The 23,903-nt window shown below is 38.3% G+C and overlaps 9 non-coding genes and 1 pseudogene across 9 annotated transcripts; 6 read left to right on the top strand and 4 right to left on the bottom strand.

Moving 5' to 3' along the window:
• Positions 1-2,579: 2,579 nt before the first annotated feature.
• LOC135036204 (U1 spliceosomal RNA) lies at positions 2,580-2,758 on the top strand (annotated as a pseudogene).
• Positions 2,759-19,674: 16,916 nt separating this feature from the next.
• On the bottom strand, positions 19,675-19,838 carry LOC135036055 (U1 spliceosomal RNA). The gene has a single exon (XR_010230893.1). It is a non-coding gene; the product is annotated as a U1 spliceosomal RNA (small nuclear RNA).
• Positions 19,839-20,509: 671 nt separating this feature from the next.
• LOC135036192 (U1 spliceosomal RNA) lies at positions 20,510-20,672 on the bottom strand. The gene has a single exon (XR_010231007.1). It is a non-coding gene; the product is annotated as a U1 spliceosomal RNA (small nuclear RNA).
• Positions 20,673-20,824: 152 nt separating this feature from the next.
• Positions 20,825-20,988, bottom strand: LOC135036049 (U1 spliceosomal RNA). Its single transcript, XR_010230887.1, has one exon. It is a non-coding gene; the product is annotated as a U1 spliceosomal RNA (small nuclear RNA).
• Positions 20,989-21,659: 671 nt separating this feature from the next.
• On the bottom strand, positions 21,660-21,822 carry LOC135036141 (U1 spliceosomal RNA). The gene has a single exon (XR_010230975.1). It is a non-coding gene; the product is annotated as a U1 spliceosomal RNA (small nuclear RNA).
• Positions 21,823-21,966: 144 nt separating this feature from the next.
• LOC135036208 (U5 spliceosomal RNA) lies at positions 21,967-22,082 on the top strand. The gene has a single exon (XR_010231015.1). It is a non-coding gene; the product is annotated as a U5 spliceosomal RNA (small nuclear RNA).
• A 270-nt stretch (positions 22,083-22,352) lies between these two features.
• Positions 22,353-22,468, top strand: LOC135036206 (U5 spliceosomal RNA). Its single transcript, XR_010231012.1, has one exon. It is a non-coding gene; the product is annotated as a U5 spliceosomal RNA (small nuclear RNA).
• A 286-nt stretch (positions 22,469-22,754) lies between these two features.
• LOC135036213 (U5 spliceosomal RNA) lies at positions 22,755-22,870 on the top strand. Its single transcript, XR_010231021.1, has one exon. It is a non-coding gene; the product is annotated as a U5 spliceosomal RNA (small nuclear RNA).
• Positions 22,871-23,144: 274 nt separating this feature from the next.
• Positions 23,145-23,260, top strand: LOC135036211 (U5 spliceosomal RNA). The gene has a single exon (XR_010231018.1). It is a non-coding gene; the product is annotated as a U5 spliceosomal RNA (small nuclear RNA).
• A 275-nt stretch (positions 23,261-23,535) lies between these two features.
• LOC135036218 (U5 spliceosomal RNA) lies at positions 23,536-23,651 on the top strand. The gene has a single exon (XR_010231025.1). It is a non-coding gene; the product is annotated as a U5 spliceosomal RNA (small nuclear RNA).
• Positions 23,652-23,903: the final 252 nt, after the last annotated feature.

The following is a 23,903-nucleotide window of genomic DNA, read 5'->3' on the forward strand; positions in this document are numbered from 1 at the left end:
TTATCCACCCTAGGGGAGGATTCCCACCGTATCCTGTCCATTGGCGGGAAAGGATACGCCATAAGAATCCTTTTGGGAATCTGCAGCTTTTTGTCTGGAGATTCCCAAGCTTTTTCACATAATTCGTTCAACTCATGTGAGGAGGGAAAGGTTATCTCAGGTTTCTTTCCCTTATACATGTGTACCCTCGTGTCAGGGACAGGGGACTCTGTGATGTGCAAAACATCTTTTATTGCAATAATCATATATCGAATACATTTAGCCAATTTTGGCTGTAACTTTGCATCATCGTAGTCGACACTGGAGTCAGAATCTGTGTCGGTATCTGTGTCAACTATTTGGGATAGTGGGCGCTTTTGAGACCCCGAAGGTCCCTGCGACATAGGGACAGGCATGGGTTGACTCCCTGACTGTTCCCTAGCTTCAGCTTTGTCTAATCTCTTGTGTAATAAGTTTACATTAGCACTTAAAACATTCCACATATCCATCCAGTCAGGTGTCGGCGTTGTCGATGGAGACACCACATTAATTTGCTCCTGCTCCTCTCTAGGAGAGCCTTCTACCTCAGACATGTCGACACACGTGTACCGACACACCATACACTCAGGGAATCCTCTTATCTGAGGACAGTTCCCCAACAAGGCCCTTTGGAGAGACAGAGAGAGAGAGTATGCCAGCACACACCCCAGCGCTATATGACCCAGGAAAAAAACACAATAATTTTATGTTTACCCAGTAGCGCTGTATTTCCATATATATATGCGCCTAATTATGTGCCCCCCTCTTCTTTAAGACCCTCTTTCTACCGTGGTATAAGCAGGGGAGAGTCCGTGGAGCTTCCCCTCAGCGGTGCTGTGGAGAAAATGGCGCTGGTGAGTGCTGAGGGAGAAGCCCCACCCCCTCAGCGACGGGCTTCTGTCCCGCTCAAATATAGTAAAAAAATGGCGGGGGCTCTTATATATATATATACAGTGCCTAGCTGCATATATATTTATTTTGCCAAAGAGAGGTCTATATTGCTGCCCAGGGCGTCCCCCCTGCGCCCTTCACCCTTACACTGACTGCCGTGTGTGAGGTGTATTGGAGCAATGGAGCACAGCTTTACTGCTGTGCGTTACCTCAGTGAAGATCATGAAGTCTTCCGCCGCCTCTGAAGTCTTCTTTTCTTCTCATACTCACCCGGCTTCTATCTTCCGGCTCTGCGAGGGGGACGGCGGTGCGGCTCTGGGACGGACGGCGAGGGTGAGACCTGCGTACCGATCCCTCTGGAGCTAATGCTGTACAGTAGCCTAAGAAGCAGAGCCTATCAACTCACAGAAGTAGGTGTGCATCTCTCCCCTCCGCCCCTCGATGCAGGGAGTCTGTTGCCAGCAGGCTCCCTGAAAATAAAAAAATCTAACAAATATACTTTCTGTCAGGAAACTCAGGAGAGCTCCCTGAAAAGCACCCAGTCTCCTCTGGGCACAGTAGTAAACTGAGGTCTGGAGGAGGGGCATAGAGGGAGGAGCCAGTGCACACCCAGATCTAAAGTCTTTCTTAAAGTGCCCATGTCTCCTGCGGAGCCCGTCTATCCCCCATGGTCCTTACGGAATCCCCAGCATCCTCTAGGACGTAAGAGAAAAATTATGCTGGCAGAAAAATCCAATTGAGTGATTAAACAGCTCCAGAGCTGCTCTGTAAGGCAAGTAAAAGGGTGTGGGCCCTGCAGCACTACCTGTAGTTTGCATTGTGCATTGGAAGCCTAGTTTGCTGTCTGTTTCCACTTCTTTTTTCTTGAGCCCCTCCCGTCTATACCCTTGTGCACTATCCTGACTTCTCCTCCCGTCTGCTTACTTTGTGCCTTCCAATGCACAATGCAAACTACAGGTAGTGCTGCAGGGCCCACACCCTTTTACTTGCCTTACAGAGCAGCTCTTGAGCTGTTACAGTGCCCAGCTGCTGCAAGAAATCAGCGTGAATGCTTCAGGGGCTGGGGCATGGCCAACATGAGCCCCACACCGAAGGAGGGTGGGGGTGTTTAATGCGAACTAGGGGTCTCGCACAATGCGAACTACAGGTATTGCTGCAGGGCCCACACCCTTTTACTTGCCTTACAGAGCAGCTCTGGAGCTGTTACAGTGCCCAGCTGCTGCAAGAAATCAGCTTGAATCCTTCAGGGGCTGGGGCATAGCCAACATGAGCCCCACACCGACGGAGGGTGGAGGTGTTTAATGCGAACTAGGGGTCATCCAAGTGCCGCAAAAGGCCGCCATGCCCTGCACACCCCTTTTCTCTTTTCATATGCAGACGAGGGTTGAAGCCAACTTTGACCCACTGCTTGGATGACATCGCCATATGCAAATCCATCTGCTGCAGGCCTTCCCCCAGGAATGCTTGCACTAGTTGTTGCATTTGGTTTGTTGTTTGGGGGTGCTTCAGTATTAGGCAGCCTTCTGCCCTCCCATGTTCATCTGAAAATATGTGTTCTCCCTGCAGTTGTTGTCCCCAGATGAGAGTTCCCTTGTGCTGCCTCAGTTGAATCTCCTTTACTTGACAGAGATGTGCCTGAGCAGCGGCCCTCCCCAGCCCTATCCCAAATCATACTTATTTTGCATAGGAGATACCATGGTCATGAAGACTGTTCTCCCAGGGTGCGGTTCATTCATTGCATTCTGGGTATGCTGACCTCTGTGATTTCCCCAAATGTGGGAAACTCGACTGCATTATTTAATGCGAACTAGGGGTCATCCAAGCACCGCAAAAGGCCGCCATGCCCTGCATACCCCTTTTCTCTTTTCATAAGCAGACGAGGTTTGAAGCCAACTTTGACCCAATGCTTGGATGACATCACTTGCTGCCTTTCCAATGAAGCAAGTTTAATTTAATAATAGGTGAAAAACCATCCCTACAAAGGTGTTAATCAGATACTTGGCTTTGTGGACACTTTTCAGAGCACAAATTTGTTAGCATAAAAATAAAGCCAGAAAATGAAGAGCTGTTTAATCACTCAATTGGATTTTTCTGCCAGCATATTTCTTTTTCTCTGCAACCCACTGCTAAATTGTGCTTCCTAGCTGTTTTTATAAAATCACTGAATCAAATCTAACTCTGATTACATCAGAGAAGGCCAGGTACCCTACACCATAACAGGGGGTTTGAAATTTTGACTTGTCTACTTAAAGATCACCAAAATCTGATAACAAGGTCAATTAAATCCCTGGGTGGGATTGAACCACCAACCTTTTGGTTAATAGCCTTACACACTAACTGATTGCGCCACAGCGACACTTTGCAAAAGTACATACTGACAAAGGCTAATAAGCATTCATCTAGAACGATTCCTAGAAACATTTTAAAAAGTCAATAATGTGGAGAGTTTTTGTAAGATGTTTCTTCCATCAACCAATGAAGAAACACATTGGTACTTTCCCATGATGAGTGAGTGCTTCAGGATCTTTTGCACTTACATGTGCAGCAGAGTACTGTAATGGAAGCATGCTGGGTCCATAACCCAGAGGTAGGCATATTGAAACTATCCTCTGCTATATGCATTTTTTTTTGTTAATTAAAGTAATCCAAAACTGGGATTGATATTTTTGCTCTTTTATTTTTACTTAAAGTACAATAACTTTTACCATTTTAATTTGTTTTAATAGTATATTGACAGTATTGTTTTCTTTCAAAAATCCAATTAATTTTCTTTACCCGATTATTAAAATGGTAATTGACAAAAACAAACTACATTGTCACCAGAAGAGCAATACAAAATGTACAAGTGATATATTAAAATCATCTTTCCAGCTTGAATTTCAATGATGCATTGGGGCAACGATTTTGTGAGAAACATCTTCACCCTTAAATAAAGATTTTCTTAATTCCTTACCTGTGTGCTAATTAGATATCACCTTGTTTTCACATTAAACAGACTTCCACATGAGAAAACAGCAAAGATGCAGTGGCGTTAATGTTTCCTGGTGTCAACCTGTATTATTTCCGTAGATATTGAAATGAGGATGCATCTTGCTGCCTTTCCAATGAAGCAAGTTTAATTTAGTAATAGGTGAAAAACCATCCCTACAAAGATGTTAATCAGATACTTGGCTTTGTGGACACTTTTCAGAGAACAAATTTGTAATCATAAAAATAAAGCCAGAAAATGAAGAGCTGTTTAATCACTCAATTGGATTTTTCTGCCAGCATTTTTCTTTTTCTCTGCAACCCACTGCTAAATTGTGCTTCCTAGCTGTTTTTTTATAAAATCACTTAATCAAATCTAACTCTGATTACATCAGAGAAGGCCAGGTACCCTATACCATAAGAGGGGGTTTGCAATTTTGACTTGTCTACTTAAATATCACCAAAATGTGATCACAAGGTCAATTACGTCCCTGGGTGGGATTGAACCACCAACCTTTTGATAAATAGCTGAACACACTAACCGATTGCGCCACAGAGACACTTTGCAAAAAGCACATACTGACAAAGACTAATAAGCATTCATCTAGAACGTTTCCTAGAAAAACTTTAAAAAGTCAATAATCTGGAGAGTTTTTGTAAGATGTTTCACCAGCAACCAATGAAGAAACACATTAGTACTTTCGCATGATGAGTGAGTGCTTCAGGATCTCTTGCTCTTACATGTGCAGCAGAGTACTGCAATGGAAGCATGCTGGGCCCATAACCCAGAGGTAGGCAGATTGAAACTATCCTTTGCTATATGCATTTTTTTTTTGTTCATTAAAGTAATCCAAAACTGGGATTGATATTTTAGCTTTTATTTTTACTTAAAGTACAATAACTTTTACCATTTTAATTTGTTTTAATAGTATATTGACAGTATTGTTTTCTTTCAAAAATCCACTTAATTTTCTTTACCCTATTATTAAAATGGTAATTGACAAAAACAAACTACATTGTCACCAGAAGAGCAATACAAAATGTACAAGTGATATATTAAAATCATCTTTCCAGCTTGAATTTCAATGATGCATTGGGGCAACGATTTTGTGAGAAACACCTTCACCCTTAAATAAAGATTTTCTTAATTCCTTACCTGTGTGCTAATTAGATATCACCTTGTTTTCACATTAAACAGACTTCCACATGCGAAAGCAGCAAGGATGCAGTGGCGTTAATGTTTCCTGGTGTCAACCTGTATTATTTCAGTAGACATTGAAATGAGGATGCATCTTGCTGCCTTTCCAATGAAGCAAGTTTAATTTAGTAATAGGTGAAAAACCATCCCTACAAAGGTGTTAATCAGAGACTTGGCTTTGTGGACACTTTTCAGAGAACAAATTTGTTAGCATAAAAATAAAGCCAGAAAATGAAGAGCTGTTTAATCACTCAATTGGATTTTTTTGCCAGCATATTTCTTTTTCTCTGCAACCCACTGCTAAATTGTGCTTCCTAGCTGTTTTTATAAAATCACTGAATCAAATCTAACTCTGATTACATCAGAGAAGGCCAGGTACCCTACACCATAACAGGGGGTTTGAAATTTTGACTTGTCTACTTAAAGATCACCAAAATCTGATAACAAGGTCAATTACGTCCCTGGGTGGGATTGAACCACCAACCTTTTGGTTAATAACCATACACACTAACTGATTGCGCCACAGCGACACTTTGCAAAAAGCACATACTGACAAAGACTAATAAGCATTCATCTAGAACGATTCCTAGAAAAACTTTAAAAAGTCAATAATCTGGAGAGTTTTTGTAAGATGTTTCTTCCAGCAACCAATGAAGAAACACATTAGTACTTTCGCATGATGAGTGAGTGCTTCAGGATCTCTTGCACTTACATGTGCAGCAGAGTACTGCAATGGAAGCATGCTGGGCCCATAACCCAGAGGTAGGCAGATTGAAACTATCCTTTGCTATATGAATTTTTTTTTTTGTTCATTAAAGTAATCCAAAACTGGGATTGATATTTTCGCTTTTATTTTTACTTAAAGTACAATAACTTTTACCATTTTAATTTGTTTTAATAGTATATTGACAGTATTGTTTTCTTTCAAAAATCCACTTAATTTTCTTTACCCTATTATTAAAATGGTAATTGACAAAAACAAACTACATTGTCACCATAAGAGCAATACAAAATGTACAAGTGATATATTAAAATCATCTTTCCAGCTTGAATTTCAATGATGCATTGGGGCAACGATTTTGTGAGAAACATCTTCACCCTTAAATAAAGATTTTCTTAATTCCTTACCTGTGTGCTAATTAGATATCACCTTGTTTTCACATTAAACAGACTTCCACATGAGAAAGCAGCAAGGATGCAGTGGCGTTAATGTTTCCTGGTGTCAACCTGTATTATTTCAGTAGATATTGAAATGAGGATACATCTTGCTGCCTTTCCAATGAAGCAAGTTTAATTTAGTAATAGGTGAAAAACCATCCCTACAAATATGTTAATCAGATACTTGGCTTTGTGGACACTTTTCAGAGAACAAATTAGTTAGCATAAAAATAAAGCCAGAAAATGAAGAGCTGTTTAAACACTCAATTGGATTTTTGTGCCAGCATATTTCTTTTTCTCTGCAACCCACTGCCAAATTGTGCTTCCTAGCTGTTTTTATAAAATCACTGAATCAAATCTAACTCTGATTACATCAGAGAAGGCCAGGTACCCTACACCATAACAGGGGGTTTGAAATTTTGACTTGTCTATTTAAAGATCACCAAAATCTGATAACAAGGTCAATTAAATCCCTGGGTGGGATTGAACAACCAACCTTTTGGTTAATAGCCTTACACACTAACTGATTGCGCCACAGCTACACTTAGCAAAAGTACATACTGACAAAGGCTAATAAGCATTCATCTAGAACGATTCCTAGAAACATTTTAAAAAGTCAATAATGTGGAGAGTTTTTGTAAGATGTTTCTTCCATCAACCAATGAAGAAACACATTGGTACTTTCCCATGATAAGTGAGTGCTTCAGGACCTCTTGCACTTACATGTGCAGCAGAGTACTGTAATGGAAGCATGCTGGGTCCATAACCCAGAGGTAGGCAAATTGAAACTATCCTCTGCTATATGCATTTTTTTTTGTTAATTAAAGTAATCCAAAACTGGGATTGATATTTTTGCTCTTTTATTTTTACTTAAAGTACAACAACTTTTACCATTTTAATTTGTTTTAATAGTATATTGACAGTATTGTTTTCTTTCAAAAATCCACTTAATTTTCTTTACCCGATTATTAAAATGGTAATTGACAAAAACAAACTACATTGTCACCAGAAGAGCAATACAAAATGTACAAGTGATATATTAAAATCATCTTTCCAGCTTGAATTTCAATGATGCATTGGGGCAACGATTTTGTGAGAAACATCTTCACCCTTTAATAAAGATTTTCTTAATTCCTTACCTGTGTGCTAATTAGATATCACCTTGTTTTCACATTAAACAGACTTCCACATGCGAAAGCAGCAAGGATGCAGTGGCGTTAATGTTTCCTGGTGTCAACCTGTATTATTTCAGTAGACATTGAAATGAAGATGCATCTTGCTGCCTTTCCAATGAAGCAAGTTTAATTTAGTAATAGGTGAAAAACCATCCCTACAAAGGTGTTAATCAGAGACTTGTCTTTGTGGACACTTTTCAGAGAACAAATTTGTTAGTATAAAAATAAAGCCAGAAAATGAAGAGCTGTTTAATCACTCAATTGGATTTTTCTGCCAGCATATTTCTTTTTCTCTGCAACCCACTGCTAAATTGTTCTTCCTAGCTGTTTTTATAAAATCACTGAATCAAATCTAACTCTGATTACATTAGAGAAGGCCAGGTACCCTACACCATAACAGGGGGTTTGAAATTTTGACTTGTCTACTTAAAGATCACCAAAATCTGATAACAAGGTCAATTAAGTCCCTGGGTGGGATTGAACCACCAACCTTTTGGTTAATAGCCTTACACACTAACTGATTGCGCCAAAACAACACTTTGCAAAAGAACATACTGACAAAGGCTAATAAGCATTCATCTAGAACGATTCCTAGAAACATTTTAAAAAGTCAATAATGTGGAGAGTTTTTGTAAGATGTTTCTTCCATCAACCAATGAAGAAACACATTGGTACTTTCCCATGATAAGTGAGTGCTTCAGGACCTCTTGCACTTACATGTGCAACAGAGTACTGTAATGGAAGCATGCTGGGTCCATAACCCAGAGGTAGGCAGATTGAAACTATCCTCTGCTATATGCATTTTTTTTGTTAATTAAAGTAATCCAAAACTGGGATTGATATTTTTGCTCTTTTATTTTTACTTAAAGTACAATAACTTTTACCATTTTAATTTGTTTTAATAGTATATTGACAGTATTGTTTTCTTTCAAAAATCCAATTAATTTTCTTTACCCGATTATTAAAATGGTAATTGACAAAAACAAACTACATTGTCACCAGAAGAGCAAAACAAAATGTACAAGTGATATATTAAAATCATCTTTCCAGCTTGAATTTCAATGATGCATTGGGGCAACGATTTTGTGAGAAACATCTTCACCCTTAAATAAAGATTTTCTTAATTCCTTACCTGTGTGCTAATTAGATATCACCTTGTTTTCACATTAAACAGACTTCCACATGCGAAAGCAGCAAGGATGCAGTGGCGTTAATGTTTCCTGGTGTCAACCTGTATTATTTCAGTAGACATTGAAATGAGGATGCATCTTGCTGCCTTTCCAATGAAGCAAGTTTAATTTAGTAATAGGTGAAAAACCATCCCTACAAAGGTGTTAATCAGAGACTTGGCTTTGTGGACACTTTTCAGAGAACAAATTTGTTAGTATAAAAATAAAGCCAGAAAATGAAGAGCTGTTTAATCACTCAATTGGATTTTTCTGCCAGCATATTTCTTTTTCTCTGCAACCCACTGCTAAATTGTGCTTCCTAGCTGTTTTTATAAAATCACTGAATCAAATCTAAACATCAGAGAAGGCCAAGTACCCTACACCATAACAGTGGGTTTGAAATTTTGACTTGTCTACTTAAAGATCACCAAAATCTGATAACAAGGTCAATTAAGTCCCTGGGTGGGATTGAACCACCAACCTTTTGGTTAATAGCCTTACACACTAACTGATTGCGCCACAGCGACACTTTGCAAAAGTACTTACTGACAAAGGCTAATAAGCATTCATCTAGAATGATTCCTAGAAACATTTTAAAAAGTCAATAATGTGGAGAGTTTTTGTAAGATGTTTCTTCCATCAACCAATGAAGAAACACATTGGTACTTTCCCATGATGAGTGAGTGCTTCAGGATCTCTTGCACTTACATGTGCAGCAGAGTACTGTAATGGAAGCATGCTGGGTCCATAACCCAGAGGTAGGCAGATTGAAACTATCCTCTGCTATATGCATTTTTTTTGTTAATTAAAGTAATCCAAAACTGGGATTGATATTTTTGCTCTTTTATTTTTACTTAAAGTACAATAACTTTTACCATTTTAATTTGTTTTAATAGTATTGTTTTCTTTCAAAAATCCAATTAATTTTCTTTACCCGATTATTAAAATGGTAATTGACAAAAACAAACTACATTGTCACCAGAAGAGCAATACAAAATGTACAAGTGATATATTAAAATCATCTTTCCAGCTTGAATTTCAATGATGCATTGGGGCAACGATTTTGTGAGAAACATCTTCACCCTTAAATAAAGATGTTCTTAATTCCTTACCTGTGTGCTAATTAGATATCACCTTGTTTTCACATTAAACAGACTTCCACATGAGAAAACAGCAAAGATGCAGTGGCGTTAATGTTTCCTGGTGTCAACCTGTATTATTTCCGTAGATATTGAAATGAGGATGCATCTTGCTGCCTTTCCAATGAAGCAAGTTTAATTTAGTAATAGGTGAAAAACCATCCCTACAAAGATGTTAATCAGATACTTGGCTTTGTGGACACTTTTCAGAGAACAAATTTGTTATCATAAAAATAAAGCCAGAAAATGAAGAGCTGTTTAATCACTCAATTGGATTTTTCTGCCAGCATTTTTCTTTTTCTCTGCAACCCACTGCTAAATTGTGCTTCCTAGCTGTTTTTTTTATAAAATCACTTAATCAAATCTAACTCTGATTACATCAGAGAAGGCCAGGTACCCTACACCATAAGAGGGGGTTTGCAATTTTGACTTGTCTACTTAAATATTACCAAAATCTGATCACAAGGTCAATTACGTCCCTGGATGGGATTGAACCACCAACCTTTTGATTAATAGCTGAACACACTAACCGATCGCACCACAGAGACACTTTGCGAAAAGTACATACTGACAAAGACTAATAAGCATTCATCTAGAACGTTTCCTAGAAAAACTTTAAAAAGTCAATAATCTGGAGAGTTTTTGTAAGATGTTTCTTCCAGCAACCAATGAAGAAACACATTGTTACTTTCGCATGATGAGTGAGTGCTTCAGGATCTCTTGCACTTACATGTGCAGCAGAGTACTGCAATGGAAGCATGCTGGGCCCATAACCCAGAGGTAGGCAGATTGAAACTATCCTTTGCTATATGCATTTTTTTTTGTTCATTAAAATAATCCAAAACTGGGATTGATATTTTAGCTTTTTTTTTTACTTAAAGTACAATAACTTTTACCATTTTAATTTGTTTTAATAGTATATTGACAGTATTGTTTTCTTTCAAAAATCCAATTAATTTTCTTTACCCGATTATTAAAATGGTAATTGACAAAAACAAACTACAGTGTCACCAGAAGAGCAATACAAAATGTACAAGTGATATATTAAAATCATCTTTCCAGCTTGAATTTCAATGATGCATTGGGGCAACGATTTTGTGAGAAACATCTTCACCCTTAAATAAAGATTTTCTTAATTCCTTACCTGTGTGCTAATTAGATATCACCTTGTTTTCACATTAAACAGACTTCCACATGAGAAAGCAGCAAGGATGCAGTGGCGTTAATGTTTCCGGGTGTCAACCTGTATTATTTCAGTAGATATTGAAATGAGGATGCATCTTGCTGCCTTTCCAATGAAGCAAGTTTAATTTAGTAATAGGTGAAAAACCATCCCTACAAATATGTTAATCAGATACTTGGCTTTGTGGACACTTTTCAGAGAACAAATTCGTTAGCATAAAAATAAAGCCAGAAAATGAAGAGCTGTTTAATCACTCAATTGGATTTTTCTGCCAGCATATTTCTTTTTCTCTGCAACCCACTGCTAAATTGTGCTTCCTAGCTGTTTTTTTTATAAAATCACTGATTCAAATCTAACTCTGATTACATCAGAGTAGGCCAGGTACCCTACACCATAAGAAGGGGGTTTGAAATTTTGACTTGTCTACTTAAAGATCACCAAAATCTGATAACAAGGTCAATTACATCCCTGGGTGGGATTGAACCACCAACCCTTTGATTAATAACCAAACACACTAACAGATTGCGCCACAGAGACACTTTACAAACGTACATACTGACAAAGGCTAATAAGCATTCATCTAGAACGTTTCCTAGAAAAACTTTAAAAAGTCAATAATCTGGAGAGTTTTTGTAAGATGTTTCTTCCATCAACCAACGAAGAAACACATTGGTACTTTCCCATGATGAGTGAGTGCTTCAGGATCTCTTGCACTTACATGTGCAGCAGAGTACTGCAATGGAAAAATGCTGGGCCCATAACCCAGAGGTAGGCAGATTGAAACTATCCTCTGCTATATGCATTTTTTTTTGTTAATTAAAGTAATCCAAAACTGGGATTGATATTTTTGCTCTTTTATTTTTACTTAAAGTACAATAACTTTTACCATTTTAATTTGTTTTAATAGTATATTGACAGTATTGTTTTCTTTCAAAAATCCACTTAATTTTCTTTACCCTATTATTAAAATGGTAATTGACAAAAACAAACTACATTGTCACCAGAAGAGCAATACAAAATGTACAAGTGATATATTAAAATCATCTTTCCAGCTTGAATTTCAATGATGCATTGGGGCAACGATTTTGTGAGAAACACCTTCACCCTTAAATAAAGATTTTCTTAATTCCTTACCTGTGTGCTAATTAGATATCACCTTGTTTTCACATTAAACAGACTTCCACATGCGAAAGCAGCAAGGATGCAGTGGCGTTAATGTTTCCTGGTGTCAACCTGTATTATTTCAGTAGACATTGAAATGAGGATGCATCTTGCTGCCTTTCCAATGAAGCAAGTTTAATTTAGTAATAGGTGAAAAACCATCCCTACAAAGGTGTTAATCAGAGACTTGGCTTTGTGGACACTTTTCAGAGAACAAATTTGTTAGCATAAAAATAAAGCCAGAAAATGAAGAGCTGTTTAATCACTCAATTGGATTTTTTTGCCAGCATATTTCTTTTTCTCTGCAACCCACTGCTAAATTGTGCTTCCTAGCTGTTTTTATAAAATCACTGAATCAAATCTAACTCTGATTACATCAGAGAAGGCCAGGTACCCTACACCATAACAGGGGGTTTGAAATTTTGACTTGTCTACTTAAAGATCACCAAAATCTGATAACAAGGTCAATTACGTCCCTGGGTGGGATTGAACCACCAACCTTTTGGTTAATAACCATACACACTAACTGATTGCGCCACAGCGACACTTTGCAAAAGTACATACTGACAAAGGCTAATAAGCATTCATCTAGAACGTTTCCTAGAAACATTTTAAAAAGTCAATAATGTGGAGAGTTTTTGTAAGATGTTTCTTCCATCAACCAATGAAGAAACACATTGGTACTTTCCCATGATAAGTGAGTGCTTCAGGACCTCTTGCACTTACATGTGCAGCAGAGTACTGTAATGGAAGCATGCTGGGTCCATAACCCAGAGGTAGGCAGATTGAAACTATCCTCTGCTATATGCATTTTTTTTTTGTTAATTAAAGTAATCCAAAACTGGGATTGATATTTTTGCTCTTTTATTTTTACTTAAAGTACAATAACTTTTACCATTTTAATTTGTTTTAATAGTATATTGACAGTATTGTTTTCTTTCAAAAATCCAATTAATTTTCTTTACCCGATTATTAAAATGGTAATTGACAAAAACAAACTACATTGTCACCAGAAGAGCAATACAAAATGTACAAGTGATATATTAAAATCATCTTTCCAGCTTGAATTTCAATGATGCATTGGGGCAACGATTTTGTGAGAAACATCTTCACCCTTAAATAAAGATTTTCTTAATTCCTTACCTGTGTGCTAATTAGATATCACCTTGTTTTCACATTAAACAGACTTCCACATGCGAAAGCAGCAAGGATGCAGTGGCGTTAATGTTTCCTGGTGTCAACCTGTATTATTTCAGTAGACATTGAAATGAGGATGCATCTTGCTGCCTTTCCAATGAAGCAAGTTTAATTTAGTAATAGGTGAAAAACCATCCCTACAAAGGTGTTAATCAGAGACTTAGCTTTGTGGACACTTTTCAGAGAACAAATTTGTTAGCATAAAAATAAAGCCAGAAAATGAAGAGCTGTTTAATCACTCAATTGGATTTTTCTGCCAGCATATTTCTTTTTCTCTGCAACCCACTGCTAAATTGTGCTTCCTAGCTGTTTTTATAAAATCACTGAATCAAATCTAAACATCAGAGAAGGCCAAGTACCCTACACCATAACAGTGGGTTTGAAATTTTGACTTGTCTACTTAAAGATCACCAAAATCTGATAACAAGGTCAATTAAGTCCCTGGGTGGGATTGAACCACCAACCTTTTGGTTAATAGCCTTACACACTAACTGATTGCGCCACAGCGACACTTTGCAAAAGTACTTACTGACAAAGGCTAATAAGCATTCATCTAGAATGATTCCTAGAAACATTTTAAAAAGTCAATAATGTGGAGAGTTTTTGTAAGATGTTTCTTCCATCAACCAATGAAGAAACACATTGGTACTTTCCCATGATGAGTGAGTGCTTCAGGATCTCTTGCACTTACATGTGCAGCAGAGTACTGTAATGGAAGCATGCTGGGTCCATAACCCAGAGGTAGGCAGATTGAAACTATCCTCTGCTATATGCATTTTTTTTGTTAATTAAAGTAATCCAAAACTGGGATTGATATTTTTGCTCTTTTATTTTTACTTAAAGTACAATAACTTTTACCATTTTAATTTGTTTTAATAGTATTGTTTTCTTTCAAAAATCCAATTAATTTTCTTTACCCGATTATTAAAATGGTAATTGACAAAAACAAACTACATTGTCACCAGAAGAGCAATACAAAATGTACAAGTGATATATTAAAATCATCTTTCCAGCTTGAATTTCAATGATGCATTGGGGCAACGATTTTGTGAGAAACATCTTCACCCTTAAATAAAGATGTTCTTAATTCCTTACCTGTGTGCTAATTAGATATCACCTTGTTTTCACATTAAACAGACTTCCACATGAGAAAACAGCAAAGATGCAGTGGCGTTAATGTTTCCTGGTGTCAACCTGTATTATTTCCGTAGATATTGAAATGAGGATGCATCTTGCTGCCTTTCCAATGAAGCAAGTTTAATTTAGTAATAGGTGAAAAACCATCCCTACAAAGATGTTAATCAGATACTTGGCTTTGTGGACACTTTTCAGAGAACAAATTTGTTATCATAAAAATAAAGCCAGAAAATGAAGAGCTGTTTAATCACTCAATTGGATTTTTCTGCCAGCATTTTTCTTTTTCTCTGCAACCCACTGCTAAATTGTGCTTCCTAGCTGTTTTTTTTATAAAATCACTTAATCAAATCTAACTCTGATTACATCAGAGAAGGCCAGGTACCCTACACCATAAGAGGGGGTTTGCAATTTTGACTTGTCTACTTAAATATTACCAAAATCTGATCACAAGGTCAATTACGTCCCTGGATGGGATTGAACCACCAACCTTTTGATTAATAGCTGAACACACTAACCGATCGCACCACAGAGACACTTTGCGAAAAGTACATACTGACAAAGACTAATAAGCATTCATCTAGAACGTTTCCTAGAAAAACTTTAAAAAGTCAATAATCTGGAGAGTTTTTGTAAGATGTTTCTTCCAGCAACCAATGAAGAAACACATTGTTACTTTCGCATGATGAGTGAGTGCTTCAGGATCTCTTGCACTTACATGTGCAGCAGAGTACTGCAATGGAAGCATGCTGGGCCCATAACCCAGAGGTAGGCAGATTGAAACTATCCTTTGCTATATGCATTTTTTTTTGTTCATTAAAATAATCCAAAACTGGGATTGATATTTTAGCTTTTTTTTTTACTTAAAGTACAATAACTTTTACCATTTTAATTTGTTTTAATAGTATATTGACAGTATTGTTTTCTTTCAAAAATCCAATTAATTTTCTTTACCCGATTATTAAAATGGTAATTGACAAAAACAAACTACAGTGTCACCAGAAGAGCAATACAAAATGTACAAGTGATATATTAAAATCATCTTTCCAGCTTGAATTTCAATGATGCATTGGGGCAACGATTTTGTGAGAAACATCTTCACCCTTAAATAAAGATTTTCTTAATTCCTTACCTGTGTGCTAATTAGATATCACCTTGTTTTCACATTAAACAGACTTCCACATGAGAAAGCAGCAAGGATGCAGTGGCGTTAATGTTTCCGGGTGTCAACCTGTATTATTTCAGTAGATATTGAAATGAGGATGCATCTTGCTGCCTTTCCAATGAAGCAAGTTTAATTTAGTAATAGGTGAAAAACCATCCCTACAAATATGTTAATCAGATACTTGGCTTTGTGGACACTTTTCAGAGAACAAATTCGTTAGCATAAAAATAAAGCCAGAAAATGAAGAGCTGTTTAATCACTCAATTGGATTTTTCTGCCAGCATATTTCTTTTTCTCTGCAACCCACTGCTAAATTGTGCTTCCTAGCTGTTTTTTTTATAAAATCACTGATTCAAATCTAACTCTGATTACATCAGAGTAGGCCAGGTACCCTACACCATAAGAAGGGGGTTTGAAATTTTGACTTGTCTACTTAAAGATCACCAAAATCTGATAACAAGGTCAATTACATCCCTGGGTGGGATTGAACCACCAACCCTTTGATTAATAACCAAACACACTAACAGATTGCGCCACAGAGACACTTTACAAACGTACATACTGACAAAGGCTAATAAGCATTCATCTAGAACGTTTCCTAGAAAAACTTTAAAAAGTCAATAATCTGGAGAGTTTTTGTAAGATGTTTCTTCCATCAACCAACGAAGAAACACATTGGTACTTTCCCATGATGAGTGAGTGCTTCAGGATCTCTTGCACTTACATGTGCAGCAGAGTACTGCAATGGAAAAATGCTGGGCCCATAACCCAGAGGTAGGCAGATTGAAACTATCCTCTGCTATATGCATTTTTTTTTGTTAATTAAAGTAATCCAAAACTGGGATTGATATTTTTGCTCTTTTATTTTTACTTAAAGTACAATAACTTTTACCATTTTAATTTGTTTTAATAGTATATTGACAGTATTGTTTTCTTTCAAAAATCCACTTAATTTTCTTTACCCTATTATTAAAATGGTAATTGACAAAAACAAACTACATTGTCACCAGAAGAGCAATACAAAATGTACAAGTGATATATTAAAATCATCTTTCCAGCTTGAATTTCAATGATGCATTGGGGCAACGATTTTGTGAGAAACACCTTCACCCTTAAATAAAGATTTTCTTAATTCCTTACCTGTGTGCTAATTAGATATCACCTTGTTTTCACATTAAACAGACTTCCACATGCGAAAGCAGCAAGGATGCAGTGGCGTTAATGTTTCCTGGTGTCAACCTGTATTATTTCAGTAGACATTGAAATGAGGATGCATCTTGCTGCCTTTCCAATGAAGCAAGTTTAATTTAGTAATAGGTGAAAAACCATCCCTACAAAGGTGTTAATCAGAGACTTGGCTTTGTGGACACTTTTCAGAGAACAAATTTGTTAGCATAAAAATAAAGCCAGAAAATGAAGAGCTGTTTAATCACTCAATTGGATTTTTTTGCCAGCATATTTCTTTTTCTCTGCAACCCACTGCTAAATTGTGCTTCCTAGCTGTTTTTATAAAATCACTGAATCAAATCTAACTCTGATTACATCAGAGAAGGCCAGGTACCCTACACCATAACAGGGGGTTTGAAATTTTGACTTGTCTACTTAAAGATCACCAAAATCTGATAACAAGGTCAATTACGTCCCTGGGTGGGATTGAACCACCAACCTTTTGGTTAATAACCATACACACTAACTGATTGCGCCACAGCGACACTTTGCAAAAGTACATACTGACAAAGGCTAATAAGCATTCATCTAGAACGTTTCCTAGAAACATTTTAAAAAGTCAATAATGTGGAGAGTTTTTGTAAGATGTTTCTTCCATCAACCAATGAAGAAACACATTGGTACTTTCCCATGATAAGTGAGTGCTTCAGGACCTCTTGCACTTACATGTGCAGCAGAGTACTGTAATGGAAGCATGCTGGGTCCATAACCCAGAGGTAGGCAGATTGAAACTATCCTCTGCTATATGCATTTTTTTTTTGTTAATTAAAGTAATCCAAAACTGGGATTGATATTTTTGCTCTTTTATTTTTACTTAAAGTACAATAACTTTTACCATTTTAATTTGTTTTAATAGTATATTGACAGTATTGTTTTCTTTCAAAAATCCAATTAATTTTCTTTACCCGATTATTAAAATGGTAATTGACAAAAACAAACTACATTGTCACCAGAAGAGCAATACAAAATGTACAAGTGATATATTAAAATCATCTTTCCAGCTTGAATTTCAATGATGCATTGGGGCAACGATTTTGTGAGAAACATCTTCACCCTTAAATAAAGATTTTCTTAATTCCTTACCTGTGTGCTAATTAGATATCACCTTGTTTTCACATTAAACAGACTTCCACATGCGAAAGCAGCAAGGATGCAGTGGCGTTAATGTTTCCTGGTGTCAACCTGTATTATTTCAGTAGACATTGAAATGAGGATGCATCTTGCTGCCTTTCCAATGAAGCAAGTTTAATTTAGTAATAGGTGAAAAACCATCCCTACAAAGGTGTTAATCAGAGACTTAGCTTTGTGGACACTTTTCAGAGAACAAATTTGTTAGCATAAAAATAAAGCCAGAAAATGAAGAGCTGTTTAATCACTCAATTGGATTTTTCTGCCAGCATATTTCTTTTTCTCTGCAACCCACTGCTAAATTGTGCTTCCTAGCTGTTTTTTTTTATAAAATCACTGATTCAAATCTAACTCTGATTACATCAGAGTAGGCCAGGTACCCTACACCATAAGAAGGGGGTTTGAAATTTTGACTTGTCTACTTAAAGATCACCAAAATCTGATAACAAGGTCAATTACATCCCTGGGTGGGATTGAACCACCAACCCTTTGATTAATAACCAAACACACTAACAGATTGCGCCACAGAGACACTTTACAAACGTACGTACTGACAAAGGCTAATAAGCATTCATCTAGAACGTTTCCTAGAAAAACTTTAAAAAGTCAATAATCTGGAGAGTTTTTGTAAGATGTTTCTTCCATCAACCAACGAAGAAACACATTGGTACTTTCCCATGATGAGTGAGTGCTTCAGGATCTCTTGCACTTACATGTGCAGCAGAGTACTGCAATGGAAAAATGCTGGGCCCATAACCCAGAGGTAGGCAGATTGAAACTATCCTCTGCTATATGCATTTTTTTTGTTAATTAAAGTAATCCAAAACTGGGATTGATATTTTTGCTCTTTTATTTTTACTTAAAGTACACTAACTTTTACCATTTTAATTTGTTTTAATAGTATATTGACAGTATTGTTTTCTTTCAAAAATCCACTTAATTTTCTTTACCCTATTATTAAAATGGTAATTGACAAAAACAAACTACATTGTCACCAGAAGAGCAATACAAAATGTACAAGTGATATATTAAAATCATCTTTCCAGCTTGAATTTCAATGATGCATTGGGGCAACGATTTTGTGAGAAACACCTTCACCCTTAAATAAAGATTTTCTTAATTCCTTACCTGTGTGCTAATTAGATATCACCTTGTTTTCACATTAAACAGACTTCCACATGCGAAAGCAGCAAGGATGCAGTGGCGTTAATGTTTCCTGGTGTCAACCTGTATTATTTCAGTAGACATTGAAATGAGGATGCATCTTGCTGCCTTTCCAATGAAGCAAGTTTAATTTAGTAATAGGTGAAAAACCATCCCTACAAAGGTGTTAATCAGAGACTTGGCTTTGTGGACACTTTTCAGAGAACAAATTTGTTAGCATAAAAATAAAGCCAGAAAATGAAGAGCTGTTTAATCACTCAATTGGATTTTTTTGCCAGCATATTTCTTTTTCTCTGCAACCCACTGCTAAATTGTGCTTCCTAGCTGTTTTTATAAAATCACTGAATCAAATCTAACTCTGATTACATCAGAGAAGGCCAGGTACCCTACACCATAACAGGGGGTTTGAAATTTTGACTTGTCTACTTAAATATCACCAAAATCTGATAACAAGGTCAATTACGTCCCTTAGTGGGATTGAACCACCAACCTTTTGATTACTAACCATACACACTGAGGCAGCACAAGGGAACTCTCGAAAGAAGAACAAGGCTAGAGGAAGAACTGAAACAAAGAAATCTGACTTTTACTAGAGCTGACCAGAGGAAAGCACAAACACAGTCCCCCACTACCACAAATAATGCAGTTGAGTTTCCCACATTTGGGGAAATCACATGGGTCAGCATACCCAGAATGCAATGAATGAACCTCACCCTGGGAGAACAATCTTCAAGACCATGGTCTCTCCTATGCAAAATAAGTATGATTTGGGATAGGGCTGGGGAGGGCCGCTGCTCAGGCACATCTCTGTCAAGTAAAGGAGATTCAACTGAGGCAGCACAAGGGAACTCTCATCTGGGGACAACAACTGCAGGGAGAACACATATTTTCAGATGAACATGGGAGGGCAGAAGGCTGCCTAATACTGAAGCACCCCCAAACAACAAACCAAATGCAACAACTAGTGCAAGCATTCCTGGGGGAAGGCCTGCAGCAGATGGATTTGCATATGGTGATGCCATCCAAGCAGTGGGTCAAAGTTGGCTTCAACCCTCGTCTGCATATGAAAAGAGAAAAGGGGCGTGCAGGGCATGGCGGCCTTTTGCGGCGCTTGGATGACCCCTAGTTCGCATTACACACCTCCACCCTCCTTCGGTGTGGGGCTCATGTTGGCTATGCCCCAGCCCCTGAAGCATTCAAGCTGATTTCTTGCAGCAGCTGGGCACTGTAACTGCTCCAGAGCTGCTCTGTAAGGCAAGTAAAAGGGTGTGGGCCCTGCAGCACTACCTGTAGTTTGCATTGTGCGTTGGAAGGCACGAAGTAAGCAGACGGGAGAAGTCAGGATAGTGCGCAAGGGCATAGAAGGGAGCGGCTCAAGAAAAGAGAAGTGGAAACAGACAGCAAACTAGTCTGGAGAGAAACCTGAGACAAAGAGATCTGAATTATACGAGAGCCGACCAAGGGAAACACAAATTATGCAGTCAAGTTTCCCACATTTGGGGAAATCACAGGGGCAGCACAACTAGAGTGCAATGGGTGAGCCTTGCCCTGGGAGAAGCACCTTCATGATCATAGTATCTCACCTGGCAGGTAAGTAGGAGTTGGGCTAGAGCTGGGGAGGGTCGCTGCTCGGGCACCCCCTTGTCAAGTGAAAGAGATCCAACTGAGGCAGCACAAGGGAACTCTCGAAAGAAGAACAAGGCTAGAGGAAGATCTGAGATAAAGAAATCTGATTTTTACCAGAGCTGACCAGAGGAAAGCACAAACACAGTCCCCCACTACCACAAATAATGCAGTCGAGTTTCCCACATTTGGGGAAATCACAGGGGTCAGCATACCCAGAATGCAATGAATGAACCTCACCCTGGGAGAACAATCTTCATGACCATGGTATCGCCTATGCAAAATAAGTATGATTTGGGATAGGGCTGGGGAGGGCCGCTGCTCAGGCACATCTCTGTCAAGTAAAGGAGATTCAACTGAGGCAGCACAAGGGAACTCTCATCTGGGGACAACAACTGCAGGGAGAACACATATTTTCAGATGAACATGGGAGGGCAGAAGGCTGCCTAATACTGAAGCACCCCCAAACAACAAACCAAATGCAACAACTAGTGCAAGCATTCCTGGGGGAAGGCCTGCAGCAGATGGATTTGCATATGGTGATGTCATCCAAACAGTGGGTCAAAGTTGGCTTCAACCCTCGTCTGCATATGAAAAGAGACAAGGGGCGTGCAGGGCATGGCGGCCTTTTGCGGCGCTTGGATGACCCCTAGTTCGCATTACACACCTCCACCCTCCTTCGGTGTGGGGCTCATGTTGGCTATTCCCCAGCCCCTGAAGCATTCAAGCTGATTTCTTGCAGCAGCTGGGCACTGTAACTGCTCCAGAGACGCTCTGTAAGGCAAGTAAAAGGGTGTGGGTCCTGCAGCACTACCTGTAGTTTGCATTGTGCGTTGGAAGGCACGAAGTAAGCAGACGGGAGAAGTCAGGATAGTGCGCAAGGGCATAGAAGGGAGCGGCTCAAGAAAAGAGAAGTAGAAACAGACAGCAAACTAGGCTGGAGAGAGACCTGAGACAAAGAGATCTGAATTATACGAGAGCCGACCAGGGGAAACACAAATTATGCAGTCAAGTTTCCCACATTTGGGGAAATCGCAGAAGCAGCACACCCAGAGTGCAATGGGTGAGCCTTGCCCTGGGAGAAGCACCTTCATGATCATAGTATCTCACCTGGCAGGTAAGTAGGAGTTGGGCTAGAGCTGGGGAGGGTCGCTGCTCGAGCATCCCCCTGTCAAGTAAAGGAGATTCAACTGAGGCAGCACAAGGGAACTCTCATCTGGGGACAACAACTGCAGGGAGAACACATATTTTCAGATAAAAATCTTGGTCATGCTCTGGTTTCTCTTCAGAACGAACAAATCTTTCGCCTTTTACTAAAGATTTCCGTGGAGAGGAGCAAAACCGAGTTTTATCTCAATTTTTGCATGCCCCATCTTTTTGGGGTTTCTTTTATCGGTTTAAAGATAGAATGAGTGTGCTTTAATGTAAGCTCATTTGCATAGAAATGACAGTAAATGTTTGTTTCTTTTCAAACAGAACTTTCTTGACCATGCTACTTGCTTGAAAGATCTGGGAGCACATGGAATACAGTACAAACCATGCTTATAGCAAGGAGAAGACAGGTGAGAAATCTGCTTTCTTTCAAATTGGGCGCTCACTTTGATCTGAATAAGGACTGCTGGCACGGCACTCAGGCGACAGGTGGAATCTTGGTCATGCTCTGGTTTCTCTTCAGAACGAACAAATCTTTCGCCTTTTACTAAAGATTTCCGTGGAGAGGAGCAAAACTGAGTTTTATCTCAATTTTTGCATGCCCCATATTATTGGGGTTTCTTTTATCGGATTAAAGACAGAACGAGTGTGCTTTCTTGTTAGCTTTAATGTAAGTTTATTTGCATAACAATGACAATAAATGTCTGTTTCTTTTCAAGCAGAACTTTCTTGACCATACTAATTGCTTGAAAGATCTGGGAGCACATGGAAAAGAGTACAAACCATGCTTATAGCAAGGGGAAGCCTGGTGAGAAATCTGCTTTCTTTCTTTCAAATTGGGTGCTCACTTTGAGCTGAATGAGGACTGCTGGCACGGCACTCAGGCGACAGGTGGAATCTTGGTCATGCTCTGGTTTCTCTTCAGAACGAACAAATCTTTCGCCTTTTACTAAAGATTTCCATGGAGAGGAGCAAAACTGAGTTTTATCTCAATTTTTGCATGCCCCGTCTTATTGGGGTTTCTTTTATCAGTTTAAAGATAGAACGAGTGTGCTTTAATGTAAGCTCATTTGCGTAGAAATGACAGTAAATGTTTGTTTCTTTTCAAACAGAACTTTCTTGACTATACTAATTGCTTGAAAGATCTGGGAGCACATGGAAAAGAGTACAAACCATGTTTATAGCAAGGGGAAGCTTGGTGAGAAATCTGCTTTCTTTCTTTCAAATTGGGTGCTCACTTTGAGCTGAATGAGGACTGCTGGCATGGCACTCAGGCGACAGGTAGAATCTTGGTCATGCTGTGGTTTCTCTTCAGAACGAACAAATCTTTCGCCTTTTACTAAAGATTTCCGTGGAGAGGAGCAAAACTGAGTTTTATCTCAATTTTTGCATGCCCCATCTTATTGGGGTTTTATTTTATTGGTTTAAAGATAGAACGAGTGTGCTTTAATGTAAGCTCATTTGCATAGAAATGACAGTAAATGTTTGTTTCTTTTCAAACAGAACTTTCTTGACCACACTAATTGTTTGAAAGATCTGGGAGCACATGGAAAAGAGTACAAACCATGTTTATAGCAAGGGGAAGCCTGGTGAGAAATCTGCTTTCTTTCATTCAAATTGGGTGCTCACTTTGAGCTGAATGAGAACTGCTGGCATGGCACTCAGGCGACAGGTGGAATCTTGGTCATGCTCTGGTTTCTCTTCAGAACTAACAAATATTTCGCCTTTTATTAAAGATTTCCGTGGAGAGGAGCAAAACTGAGTTTTATCTCAATTTTTGCATGCCCCATATTATTGGGGTTTCTTTTATCAGTTTAAAGACAGAACGAGTGTGCTTTCTTGTTAGCTTTAATGTAAGTTTATTTGCATAACAATGACAGTAAATGTTTGTTTCTTTTCAAACAGAACTTTCTTGACCATGCTACTTGCTTGAAAGATCTGGGAGCACATGGAAAACAGTACAAACCATGCAGTATCACAAGAGCCTTTATTTGATCTTTCATGAAGATAGAGCAGAATTGAGGACACGTCAACAATTTCTGCCGAAGGTGGTT

Source organism: Pseudophryne corroboree, unplaced genomic scaffold (genome assembly GCF_028390025.1).
Source record: "Pseudophryne corroboree isolate aPseCor3 unplaced genomic scaffold, aPseCor3.hap2 scaffold_630, whole genome shotgun sequence".
NCBI classification, from domain to species: Eukaryota; Metazoa; Chordata; class Amphibia; order Anura; family Myobatrachidae; genus Pseudophryne; species Pseudophryne corroboree.